General features: G+C 29.5%; 1 long non-coding RNA gene and 1 pseudogene across 1 annotated transcript; one reads left to right on the forward strand and one right to left on the reverse strand.

The window, feature by feature from the left end:
- Positions 1–3,773: 3,773 nt before the first annotated feature.
- On the forward strand, positions 3,774–6,639 carry LOC106355176 (annotated as a pseudogene).
- Positions 6,640–7,413: 774 nt separating this feature from the next.
- LOC125576479 lies at positions 7,414–11,709 on the reverse strand. The gene is made up of 3 exons (XR_007314845.1): positions 8,249–11,709; positions 7,918–7,963; positions 7,414–7,765 (listed from the first exon to the last, which is right to left on the reverse strand). It is a non-coding gene; the product is annotated as an uncharacterized LOC125576479 (long non-coding RNA).
- Positions 11,710–13,311: the final 1,602 nt, after the last annotated feature.

The raw sequence follows: 13,311 nt of genomic DNA on the forward strand, positions 1-13,311 counted from the left end.
TTTTTTTAAAAAACTTTCAATTCAAAATATATTTTTAAATGATTTTCTTAAATATTTATATTTATAGAATAAGGGTATCATGATATTTTACCTCTCTAATGAAAAATATTTTGGTATTTCTTCTCTTTACGTGTTCTTTTGGTAAAAACTCGTTTTAGGGTCTTTTATGAGATTTGCCATATTTCACGTAATTAATTTTATAGAATCCGACAAAATACCAGAGGATGATTTAAACTTTAGATAAATTTTATGTTTGATTTACAGTTAAACTTCGGTTACTCCATATGGTATTAAAGAGATTAAAGAATTAGTAATCTGATTCACAGTTAAATTGATCAGTTACTCCATATGTCTTTTTTTTGGGTCTAAAAATATGTTAAACTCCATAAGTCGATATTAGGTTGGTCTATAAGTTTGTGTTTGTAACTCTTGGAGTAGATTGTGCTCATTGGCTTTGAGTTGGTTTATAAGTTTGTGTTTGTAACTCTTGGAGTAGATTGTGCTCGTCGGCTTCCGGAAGCTGTAGATAACCACTACATTTACGGTTTGAACCGCCTTTCTTTCAATACTCGTGGTAACCGTTTTTATTGTGTGGCCCTTTCCTTCTCACTGGTTGGAACCCATTTTGTTGGCTTCCATTTTCATTCACCCAGCTCCTGATCCTTGCTTAGAGTGTTAGTATTGTTGTGTTTCAACTTCTTCTTTTTTAGTTTCAGGGAAAATGTCATATTTTAACTTGAACATACACGTTGTGTTTCTTCCTTCTCAAACTTTGTAGTGGTGCGTATTTTATATTAAACTAACACAAAAACTAAAAAATACTACATAAAATTTACGTGTTGTGCCTTTTTACTCACAAACTTTATAGTAGTGCATATTCCATACTAAACTAAACAAAAATTCAAAAATACTACATGCTCTCAAAATCGTTCTCTTATATATATATTTTTTTTTTCACCGTCAAAGGTATTAGTCATCTGTAAATTTATCAAAACGATGTCCTTTTGGATAAATTATGTAAAATTAAAAATTGAAAACTACTATACAAACTCTCAAAATCATGCTTATATATATAACCGTTAAAGGTGTTAGTCATCCGTTAATTTGTCAATACAACATCATTTTTGATAAGTTCTGTAATATGAAAAATTAATTTTTGGAAGGTCTGAATTCTTACACTGTGTTAGTTGAAATGATGACGTTGTTTTTGATAATTAACGTTATTTGGTAAATTAACGGATGACTAATACCTTTGACGCTCTATATATAAGCACGATTTTGAGAGTTCATGTAGATTTTTTTTTAAAAATTATTTTACAGAATTTATCAACAATGATTTCGTTTTGATAAATTAATGGATGACTAACACCTTTGACGGTCAGTATATATATATAAGCACGATTTGAGTGTTCATCTAGCATTTTTAAAATTTAATTTTTTACAGAATTTATCCAAAATGACGTCATTTTGATAAACTAACGGATGACTAACAACTTTGACGGTCAATATATATATATATAAGCACGATTTTGAGAGTTTATGTATTATTTTAATTTTTTTAATTTTACACAATTTATCTAAAATGACGTTGTTTGATAAATTAACGGATGACTAACATATTTGACGGTTAATATATATATATAAGCATGATTTTGAGTTTATGTAGTATTTTTAATTTTTTTTAGTTCAGTATTGAATATGCACTACTATAAAAAAATTTTTTTAACTTTGCAGTACTATAAAGTTTGGGAATGAAAATGCACAAATCATAAAGTTCATGTAAAATTCTTTTAGTTGTTGTTTAGTTCAGTATGGAATACACACTAATACAAAGTTCAGGAAGAAAAAATCAAGCCGCGTATAGTCCAGGTTGCTTTTTTTTTTTCTTTCAGAGTCTAACTAAATAGCTTTTCTAGAGTAAAATTTTAGAGTAAAATTAGTTTTCAGCTGAGTTGCAGTGACACAAAACCAATCACAATAAAAATATATAATTTTATGTAGAGTAACTTTTTTTGTATTTTGTGAATCTTTAATGTAAAAGTTTTCTTCTCTTTCTTATGGCGTAAACTTTTACTCCAACTTTATTTTTTTCTCCTATTTCATTTCCACCCATTTACTCTAATTTTTATTCCTCCCAATTACTCAATTTTTACCGATCATACCCTTAGTTTCATTATGCATTTCTGTCGATCAAGTTAATTTAATAAATTATTGTATTTAAATAAATTTTTAATTTTTTAATGAAAACTAAATATCTAAACAAAATACAAAATATTATAAATAAGTAGTAAATACGAAGTTGACAAAAATAATCATTTTAATAAATATAGTGTAATTTAAATTACAAAATAATGTGTCTAAATACATTTTATAGAAATTATATTAAATTTATGATTTAGGCTATGGAGTGTGTGAAGACCCTACAGTTCTCATATGTAGTTTTCACGACGGATTATTCTCAATTGGTGAAGATGGTGTTGTCACATGAAGAATGGCCAGCGTTTACTACACACATGGAAGAATTATGCCGCAGTAAGGCTTTCTTCCCTAATTTCAAGATCAGACATATTCCAAAGGCACAAAATATAATCGCGGACAAGCTTGCACACGGTGCGAGGAGTTCTCCATCAACTATATTATATGTTGATTCGATACCTTTGGTTTGGCTATGTGAACCGGTGGTGTTGTCATAGAGTATATTCTTGTTGTCAAAAAGAACATATACATAAGTTGTTACGAAAAAATATTATAAAAATTAATACATACATATATATAGTGCATACATTCATTTAAATGATTTCTATAAAAGTAACTATTTAAATTTACAAATATAAGCAGTCAATAAAGTGCATAAATTTATTTAAATGATTTCTATAAAAATATTATAATTGATATTTAAATTTTGTTCACAACTGTAATTAGTTTATTTATGTTAATCAGCGTCAACAAAAATAACATCAACTATAGCATTTTTTTTATTTAACCTTGCATAAAATTATTTAGGGTTGTTATTTGATTTATGAACAAAAAAATAAAGTTGTGCATAGTATTCATTGGTAAAAAAAAAAAGCACCCATTGAGTTTTGTATTTTGTGAGAAACTTAATGATTTTCTACTATTAAGAGCATCTCCAATGGTGTTACCACCATTAGAGTCCTTAGCATTAATAAACTAATTTTTTTATAATTTTTTTTTGTTTGAATAGTTAAGGTCTCTAATCAAAATTGTATATCCAATGGTGTTCTCCAATTTGGAGTTCTTAGGAATTAAAAAATATTAAATTTTAAAACATGTAAAATTAAAATTTTTATTTATTACTTGATTAAATATAAAGATACAATAAAATGTAAAGATAAAATATTTAATTTTAAATTTTGGTGAATATTAAATAGATTTAACTCCATTAAAATTTTTATTTATTACATGATTAAATATAAAGATACATGATTAAATATAAAGATAAAATATTAAATTTTAAAACATGTGAAATAAAAATTTCCACCGACCCAATGGCACGATGCCACGTCTCTAAAGACTAATTCTTATAATCCTTAATTAAGGACCAATTCTTAGCTAACTTAAGTTTTATAATATTATTGTATTCATATTAACTTAGGATTTTGTGCTAAGTACTCGTGATAAACCTCCGTTGCGGATGCTCGAATGTTGCTCTTGGCTGTCTTTATTTTCTTTTCCTTTTTTATTTTCTTAGCTGTTTCCACTAATTAATGCGTTATTTAGTGGTCGAGAAGGACTGTAAAGATTGAATAATTAATGCGTTATCAAGCTTTCTACTTATCTTCTCGCCCACCACCATCGTTAACTTATCAGAACCACCTTCTGTTCGTTACAAATCGATCATCAGCTTTGGTGATTCTTCAGCAGACATCGGAAATTTACTCAGTCTCTCGTATGACATCAACCATCCTCCTCAAGCCGCATTCCTTCCATACGGTGAAACCTTCTTTCATCCTCCCTCCGGCCATTACTTCGACGGTCGCCTCATTATCGATTTTATTGGTAACCTCTATAAAACATTTAGGCAGAACCGTTTGTTATACTCTGGTTTAGGTCTTTTTTACTTGAACAGCAAGTTAAAAGCCTACTTGTGTTCATTACTTGGGCAGCTGAATTCTTAGGACTGCCTTATGTACCACCTTACTTTGGCTCTAAAAGTGTGAGCTTTGATCAAGGGGTCAATTTCGCGGTGTATGGAGCAACCGCTTTGGATCGTGCGTTACTTGTCGAAAAAGGAATTAAATCTGATTTCACCAATGTTAGTTTAAGTGTGTCTTCTCGTGGTGAGAAATGTAGCCTTGTTATCTACCGTATCTATGATGATAATTGATAAATCAAGCTCGCTACTAATGGTTCTTTAGATTGCAGAGAGGTGTTCGGAGACTCGCTGATACTCATGGGAGAGATTGGAGTTAACGACTATAGTTACCCGTTTTTTTAAGGCGAAAGTATCAATGAGATTAAAGAGCTAGTTCCTCTAGTCATCAAAGCTACATCTTCTGCAATTGTGGTAAAAAAAATAATTTACATTTCCACCTTGGCACCCACAGAAATAATACTTTTGTTATAATTTAACAAATTTAGCAACAAAACTACAGGAATTGATCGATTTGGGAGGCAAAACATTTCTGGTTCCTGGAAACTTTCCACTTGGATGTTTCCCAGCGTATCTTACTCTATTTGACACCTCGGAAAAGGAACACGACCCTTTTACAGGTTGTATCCCATGGCTCAACGACTTTGGAGAGTACCATAATGAACAGCTTAAGACAGAACTTACACGGCTCCAAAAGCTATACCCTCATGTCAGCATCATTTACGCCGACTACTACAACTCTATGTACCCGTTTTTCCAAGAACCAGCCAAATACGGTCGGTGCACCTTAAAACTATTTTCTTGACCCTCACGGTTTGATTGCTTAACCAATGTTTTTTATGGATCATTTTGTAGGGTTCAAGAATAGACCTTAATTTGGCTGCTTGTTGTGGTGTTGGAGGTCAATACAACTTCACTATTGATGAAGAATGTGGATCCAAAGGAGTTAGTTACTGTCAAAATCCATCTGAGTGTGTTAATTGGGATGGTTATCATTTAACCGAAGCCGCGCACCTGAAAATGGCTCATGGTTTACTCAACGGTCCCTATGTAATTCGACTGGTCATGCCTTAGCTGTGGATCAGCCGATAAAGAGTATTGTTACAGCAGTTAAAAACCAGTCTTTATTAGTGTAAAAATATGGTGATTATGATACAAACAACAAGAAAATATTGCAGGTAGATGCAGGCCAATTTTGGCACAATCAATGACAAAAACATGCAGGTAGATGCAGAGAAAATATCAGCTTCGTTTATATCTAACTTATTTATTTTTTAACGACAAGGTTTGAACTTTGAAGTATGCAAAAATACTATCAGGGTAAAAAAATAAAAATAAATATATATATACACTAGGGCCGGTCTGCCCTACGGGTGAGATAAAAATTAACAAATAATTTAAATAGTTAGAGTAAATATTTAATATAAATTATTATTTTAAAATATACGTATTAGTTAAATTTTGTACATGATATTGTAGACTAAATAAAACATGTTATCTGAAAATTAGTTATGAGTTTTTAAAATAATTATTACTTGTTATTTTAAAAAATATGATTTTCATTTTTCTTTTATTAAAGGATTTAAGATGATTTGCTTTCGTTGAGTAATTTATGTTTTAATTATATATTAAGAATTGGATGTGAGGTTACATCATTTCTTGTTATTTTCTGAGTTGGACGACCATAAAAAATCCTGAGATTCTTTTTTTTTTACATTTTTGTTAGTAGAAAAGAAACAAACCTGCAAATATTTTTTGTTAATTTTATATACTTTAGTGTATTTATCTTATATTTTTACTAAATTTAGTTTTTACAGTAGATTATTGTTGAAATTTTGTTTGAGTTAAAATGTATAATTAATTATAAAATTATTTATGTAATATTATATATTTAGTTAATATATTTGACCAGATAATAAAAAATATACATGTTTGCTATAACTTTTTATATTTATAAAGATATTTGAAAATCAGTGAAACTATGTTAACGGATTATAGTTTTTGAAATAAATGTTACTGATTAGTTGGAAAAATGTTACTGGTTAATTTTCATAATAAAAGTCATTGTTTTGATTATAAATTTACTAAATTTTACAATAGATTATTGTTGAAATTTTATTTGAGGTAAAATGTATAATTAATTATAGTATTATTTATGTAATATTATATATTTTATTAATATATTTTAATATTTTATTAATATATTTTACACAAATAAGAAAATTAATATTCATATGTTGCTTGAATTTTTTTAATTCATTATATTTTAAAATCAAGTAAACTATTTTATCTGAATAGAGGATTTTGATTTTCAGAATGAATGTTATTGATTCATTTTCCTAATAAAAATTTTTAGTTTCTGAAAATCACTGTTTTAATTATAAGTTAATTTGTGGATGTACTTTTTCATCATTTTGTTAAATTTTATGGAGAATTGCCTAATTTTGTTTTCTTGATCGTTGAGTGATGGTACATGAAAAAATGTACATTACTTTTGTTCTTATTTTTTTTCTTTATTTTTGTGACAATTTTATTTTGTTCTCTAATTTCATAATATTGTGAACTATATTATGTGTTTTAATTAAGTTCTTTTTTTGCAAATACACTGATGATATAAATTTATTTAGTTGACATTGTGCAATTAATTATAAAATTGATAGATTATATTGTATTAAAAATTTGGTCTGGATAAGGAAAACATGTTATTTTCTACGAATAGTTATCATATATAATCAAATATCAACCTACTGCTAGATCTCTCCAAACTGAAACTAATTAATTTATTTCTTCGCAAATTAAAAATTACAAACTCATTTCTCCATGACTTAGTAGTTAAAATCTAATAATCTATACACTATGTTTTTAGTCGGTTTACTATCTACCAAATAATATTCAATCACATTAACCAAACCAAAGTCTAATTTCAACCAAATCTAACCCAAACAGCTAAGCTAGCCTGATTTATTCGGCTTCTCTATTTGATTATTCTTCAGTTCGTGATAAAGCCATTTCTCAGCATCTTTGCATTCAACAAAGCACGATGTGATAAAAAAAAAAAGCACGATGTGATGTTCTTTGTCACAATGCTCTATTGCTCTTTCTTTAGATGATCCCATTATCACATTGATGCAAAGTCACAATAACCCTAATCTATATATATATATATATATAAAGCCAAAAACACCAAAACAAAATACTAATCTTCGATTTATGAATCAAAACCAAAAATCATAATTTCTCATTGAATCCTGCAATTGAAACATAAAATAGAACAAAATAGAAGAGTTATCCATCCACTCGTAATATTATGATTCTTAAGTTCTTAACCCAATTGGACAAGATAATCAAATAAAAAAATTGTTGAAAGGTAGATACGGAAAAATCAGAAAACTACAGAAATAATGTATTCATGCCAAATTTCTTGTTTGTAGGCTGATTCAGAGCTACAACATCAGTAACACGACCACTGCAGATTCCACGGAAAATCCCCAGCAAATATTATACTCTCACCACATTTAACGTTTCATGCTATCCAGAATCTGAGCAGCTTCCTCGAGATTAATTGTTCTTGAAAAAGTAAGTTGAGTGTGAATCACTGACACTTTAGAATCTTTAAAATGCTGTAATCCTCCAATAGAGACTCACCAATCACTGTGTTATAAGAAATAGAAGAAGAATTATGAATTACCAAGACTATGTACGCTTTGCGTATTCTAACATAACTAAATCCGAAATAGCATAGAAAAGTATATATTTCAAGCTGTCTAACATAACACATCCAAAAGCTTCCCATAGACACTCACCAGTTATTTGTTGTTGCAGATGTTGTTTCCAGTACAAAAGAGATACCTGATCATCAGAAAGACCCGTTCTTTAAGCCTTGGGATTCCATTACTCCATACGGATCTCAACTTAAATCATAGAATCTGAAGCAAGTAGCTAAAATTCAACTAACACATCTGCTGCTTCATCATATATATGTGTATATATATATTGTTTTGTGGAAGTTCTACTAAAGTTAAAATCTAAAGATGATGCTAACAATAAGTAACTTACGATGGTGCTAAAATCATGAAGAAGAATTGAATTACGATGAAAAAAATAGAAAAAAAAAAGAATCTAGCTTGGTTTTACCGAGATTGGTACATGATGAATGAACTCGTCTTGGAAGCATTGGCATAAGAGATCGAAATAGGATCCTGGTTGGTCCGCGTAGTTAATCCTCATGCGAGAGTTTATCGGCTAATAATGATTGTGAGCAAAGACCTGATGAATTTTACGGATGCAAACTAACCTATATACATACAGATTCACCGACTGGAAGGTAGGAGGACGTATTAATTGTAAAACCGTGGAATGAATGGGGTAGATGGAGTTAATTATAATTTTAATGATAATGAATGTATGCAGCCGAATTTCATAATGGTGCGCGTTCTCAGAAGAGGATGGGAAGAGTTGCAAGCGAATCGATGCAGAAGACGGATACCACCAAAGAAGGAGCTCTATTGTCGGATTAAAGCAACAGCGGCAACCCTAACTATTCCGTGAAAGAGAAGAAGATGAAGACAATAGCTTATTGGGCTTCCAGAAAAAATCTATATCAGCAGCCCAAAAACCTTCAAATATACACGGAAAACAAAAGCCCATAAATTTCAAAGTTAATGAAGTGTTGCGTTTAATACAACCGGGACACGTGTCGGCTTCTCAAAACTCGAATTAGTGACGTATCTGCTTACGTGGACAGCCTAGGAAGAAAGGAAACTCAACTTTATATATAAAGAATTGTTTTGTGGAAGTTCTCTACTAAAGTTAAAATCTAAAGATGATGCTAACAATAAGTAACTTACGATGGTGTTAAAATCATGAAGAAAAATTGAATTACGATGAAAAAAAGAAAAAAAAAGAATCTAGCTTGGTTTTACCGAGATTGGTACATGATGAATGAACCCGTCTTGGAAGCATTGGCATAAGAGATAGAAATAGGATCCTGGTTGGTCCGCGTAGTTAATCCTCATGCGAGAGTTTATCGGCTAATAATGATTGTGAGCAAAGACCTGATGAATTTTACGGATGCAAACTAACCTATATACATACAGATTCACCGACTGGAAGGTAGGAGGACGTATTAATTGTAAAACCGTGGAATGAATGGGGTAGATGGAGTTAATTATAATTTTAATGATAATGAATGTATGCAGCCGAATTTCATAATGGTGCGCGTTCTCAGAAGAGGATGGGAAGAGTTGCAAGCGAATCGATGCAGAAGACGGATACCACCAAAGAAGGAGCTCTATTGTCGGATTAAAGCAACAGCGGCAACCCTAACTATTCCGTGAAAGAGAAGAAGATGAAGACAATAGCTTATTGGGCTTCCAGAAAAAATCTATATCAGCAGCCCAAAAACCTTCAAATATACACGGAAAACAAAAGCCCATAAATTTCAAAGTTAATGAAGTGTTGCGTTTAATACAACCGGGACACGTGTCGGCTTCTCAAAACTTGAATTAGTGACGTGTCCGCTTACGTGGACAGCCTAGGAAGAAAGGAAACTCAACTTTATATATAAAGATATATACTTAACAATAATTACTAAGAATATACTCACAGATAACATTTTTTATAAACTAGCTATGTTTCATGATCATAAAGGGTGATGTTTTGCATGAAGAAGACAGACTTTTCAACAAAATTAATGTTTTATCCATATTCTTTTAGATGTGTTCAAAAAATAATCCATACTTTTTAGAATATTAGTTTATTGAGAAAAAATATATAGTATAATTCTTTTAATTTTTTTCTTAATTTATTTGCAAAATCATGAAACGAAGTTATTTGAGCATTAGAAATTGACCCGGGCTATTTTGAATTGCTTTAAACTTAACATCATTAATAAATTATACTTAATCACATTGGAATCCATATATTTTCTTACCCAAGAACTTGTTTAAGAGATGTGAATACGTGATGGAGTTTTAAAGATGTTGGAAGGACATTATTCATAAAGGATTGGGAAAACTACCACCAGCTCTCAAGTAGCATACCCACCAAACAATAGAACATATTATATGTAACATTTTGTAATTTCCTGATTACATAAGGCTAATAGACCTCAACGCTTAACTCGGTTTTTGGGTTCACTCTATGCAATGGACAGTGCGTTAATTTTGGAAGAAAAAAATATTTGCTTACTGATTCTGCAATCACCACGATATTGCAAATTACTAAGTCACACATCATTTGATTATTTCTAGCTCAAGCATATGTTTAACTCTGAAGTTTTCTATGGATGTATAGCCGAAAAGATCAGTGCATCTTGTTGAAATAGATAGTTAAATCCGTTATTTTAAGAATTTCAACATACACTACCACATACCACAGACTAGAATATTACATTTTCCCCTCTCACAAAAACACAATTTCTTTTTGTTGCACCCCAAGATTGTCACTAATGTTGATGTGTGCCCACACATGATTCCACACTCGTCTTCTTCGGTTTTGATACCACTTGTAACACCCTAGCCGCCCACGGTTATTTGGCCTCCTATGCATGTTCACTTGGCCCATAGGTCCACTCCGTGCGACGGTCGGTGTGTAATTTCCAGAGATTCGAAGTAGTTGTTTATTGACTATGCAATTATCCTGTGATCTTTTTCCGTGCTTTGGTATTACTCGCATGATATTGCGAATCACTTCCAGATATGTTACACATCTTTTGGCTACTCCAATTCAACTACACTTAACTCAAGATGTTTTTAGATATGTGTCCAAAAATAATAAATGTACTTTGTTGACATAGATAACCAAATCAGTTTTTTTTTTCACATCAACCAAATCAGTTTCCTTAAACCTTTTAACATACATGACAATATATCAGAATGTTACACATTTTCTTTAATATTGACCGGATCACTACATTATATTAACACCTTAAATGATCAGATTTCCAGAATAAATAGTGCATAACTAACAAACAATATGGCTATACAAAAAAAAAAACTAAACATCAGCTACGTTACCACATGAACTATGGATTTCTATATATGCTCAGGTGACTTAATTTCACAACAAAACTATTCACTATCATCGTAGATAGACTATTTAGTATTGGGAAATTTGAAACAACAAACGTAAGATTATAAGTTATATTAAAAACCAAAAACTCATAATGTCAGTCAACAATAGGTAAAGACAATATGAACATATATGATACCTCGTCCTTTCAGAATTGACTATCATTATATGCTCTCCTATGTTCAAATCCGACCAATTCTTCTTTTTTTGTTTACATGGAGATTTCTTTGGGCCTATGGAAGGATCCAGACTAATCCACAAGGAAAGTGCAACCCACGTAGATGTCAAAGTAGAACGCAACACGCACACTATGTCTAAGTAGCCCATTAGAACGGCATGTATGGACATGTGTATTCAAACTACAACCCTCTGCGGACTACTCTGCACAGACCAAAACAAAATTGGTACTATAACATATGTCACCAAACCAAATAATATCATGACTCAATCTACATTCACTCATCTCTCATCTATGTTGAAAACAATTCAATTTTACTAGATCTTAATTTATATCATTTACAAATACTTATAATTACATGAATTTAATTTTTCTCCCACAAAAATATTTTTAATCTATAAATTACTTTTAAGATCTACTATATGAAAATACTTCCAGAAAAAAACCACAGAAGAGTTTTGAGGATTATATTTGTAAAAATGCATACTTGTTTTTTGTTTGGTCACAAGGTAGTGTAAACTTTTGCATTTAAAATCAAGTTTTAGGTCATTTTTGGCAAATTTCCTATTATTTATTCTATTTTTCATAGCTATACAATTTTTGTTACTAAAACTTTCAAAAATTTCTACATTTTTAAATGATATTTTTATCGTAATATCATTTATTTCTTTTATGTATCTACAAATTTTTAAATACTATTTAGCTTTAATTTTTCATAATTATGCAATTTTTATAACAATTTTTTATTAATTTTATACAAGTTGATTTAATATTTTTAATCAAAAATAATAGATAAAAAATATATAAGATAATAATTTTGAATATATACGTATATATTTTCTTAAATATAATTTAAATAAACAAAATTATTTTATCTTAATTTATGCCTAATTAAATCAAATTGATATTAAAATATTTATAAGAAAATAATAATATATATATTAATAAAATTTTATTTTAAATATAATTATAATGAAAATAATTATTACTGCACATGGTGCAGAAAATCACCTAATATATACAATATGAGAAGTATATGTAATATTGTTATTCTAATATTATACTAATGATTGGGTAAAAATATTTATATGTAAATTTATGTGTCCAATTTCAAATTTTCGAAACATATTATTATGTTCAGAAAAAATCTATGTTTTTATATGTAAATTAAAATTTTGAATAATCATTATTTTAGGATATAAAAATGATTAAGATTGGATGGAAAATGTGAAAAGGGTAAATTTGAAATATACAGAATAATGTATTTGATGATTACTTACCTATTTAAGTTTTTTGATGGTTATACAATGCAAATTCTCTTTTTATAAGCTAGTTTTTTTTTGTTCTTTGTCAATAATTATCGACAATGCTAATAAAAAAGGTAGAGCATTGGTTTACTTAAATTACAGCTAATTACTACATTTTTGTTTCAAGTCCAGCTAAGTATGTTGTATTTAACATAAAAGAAAATAGAAATTACGAAGTAAAATTTTTTTTTTGAAAAAGGAAAAGAATCTCATAATACTTTATCTTTTCTTACCTGCTGACAAAATCTCAAAAGGTTTAGACTTTCCACATTCTGACAACATACATAAAATTCAAAACAGTAACGGTTGCTGATAGAATTTTTTTTTAAAGTAACGGTAGCAAAATATAGATAAAAATGCTAAAGCATAGATACTCTTGTCAGTCAGAGAATTGCTGTCACAAGATATGAAAGGCGACTGATTGGGTGAATCCATTGGTAACAAGTAACAACCATTTCTTTTTGTCAACTTCTTCCGTATATAACAAATTTTATTTTACTCTTTTTATTGCTAAAATTTGGTTCAATCTTTTTTTTTTTTTTTTTACTGAGATTTGGTGCAATCTTACTTTACTCTTTATAGAAACCCTTAAATAACATTAGGATTTTGAGAAGAAAAAACAAAATTACACAAATAAAAAA

This window comes from Brassica napus, chromosome A7, assembly GCF_020379485.1.
Source record: "Brassica napus cultivar Da-Ae chromosome A7, Da-Ae, whole genome shotgun sequence".
Lineage (NCBI taxonomy): Eukaryota > Viridiplantae > Streptophyta > Magnoliopsida > Brassicales > Brassicaceae > Brassica > Brassica napus.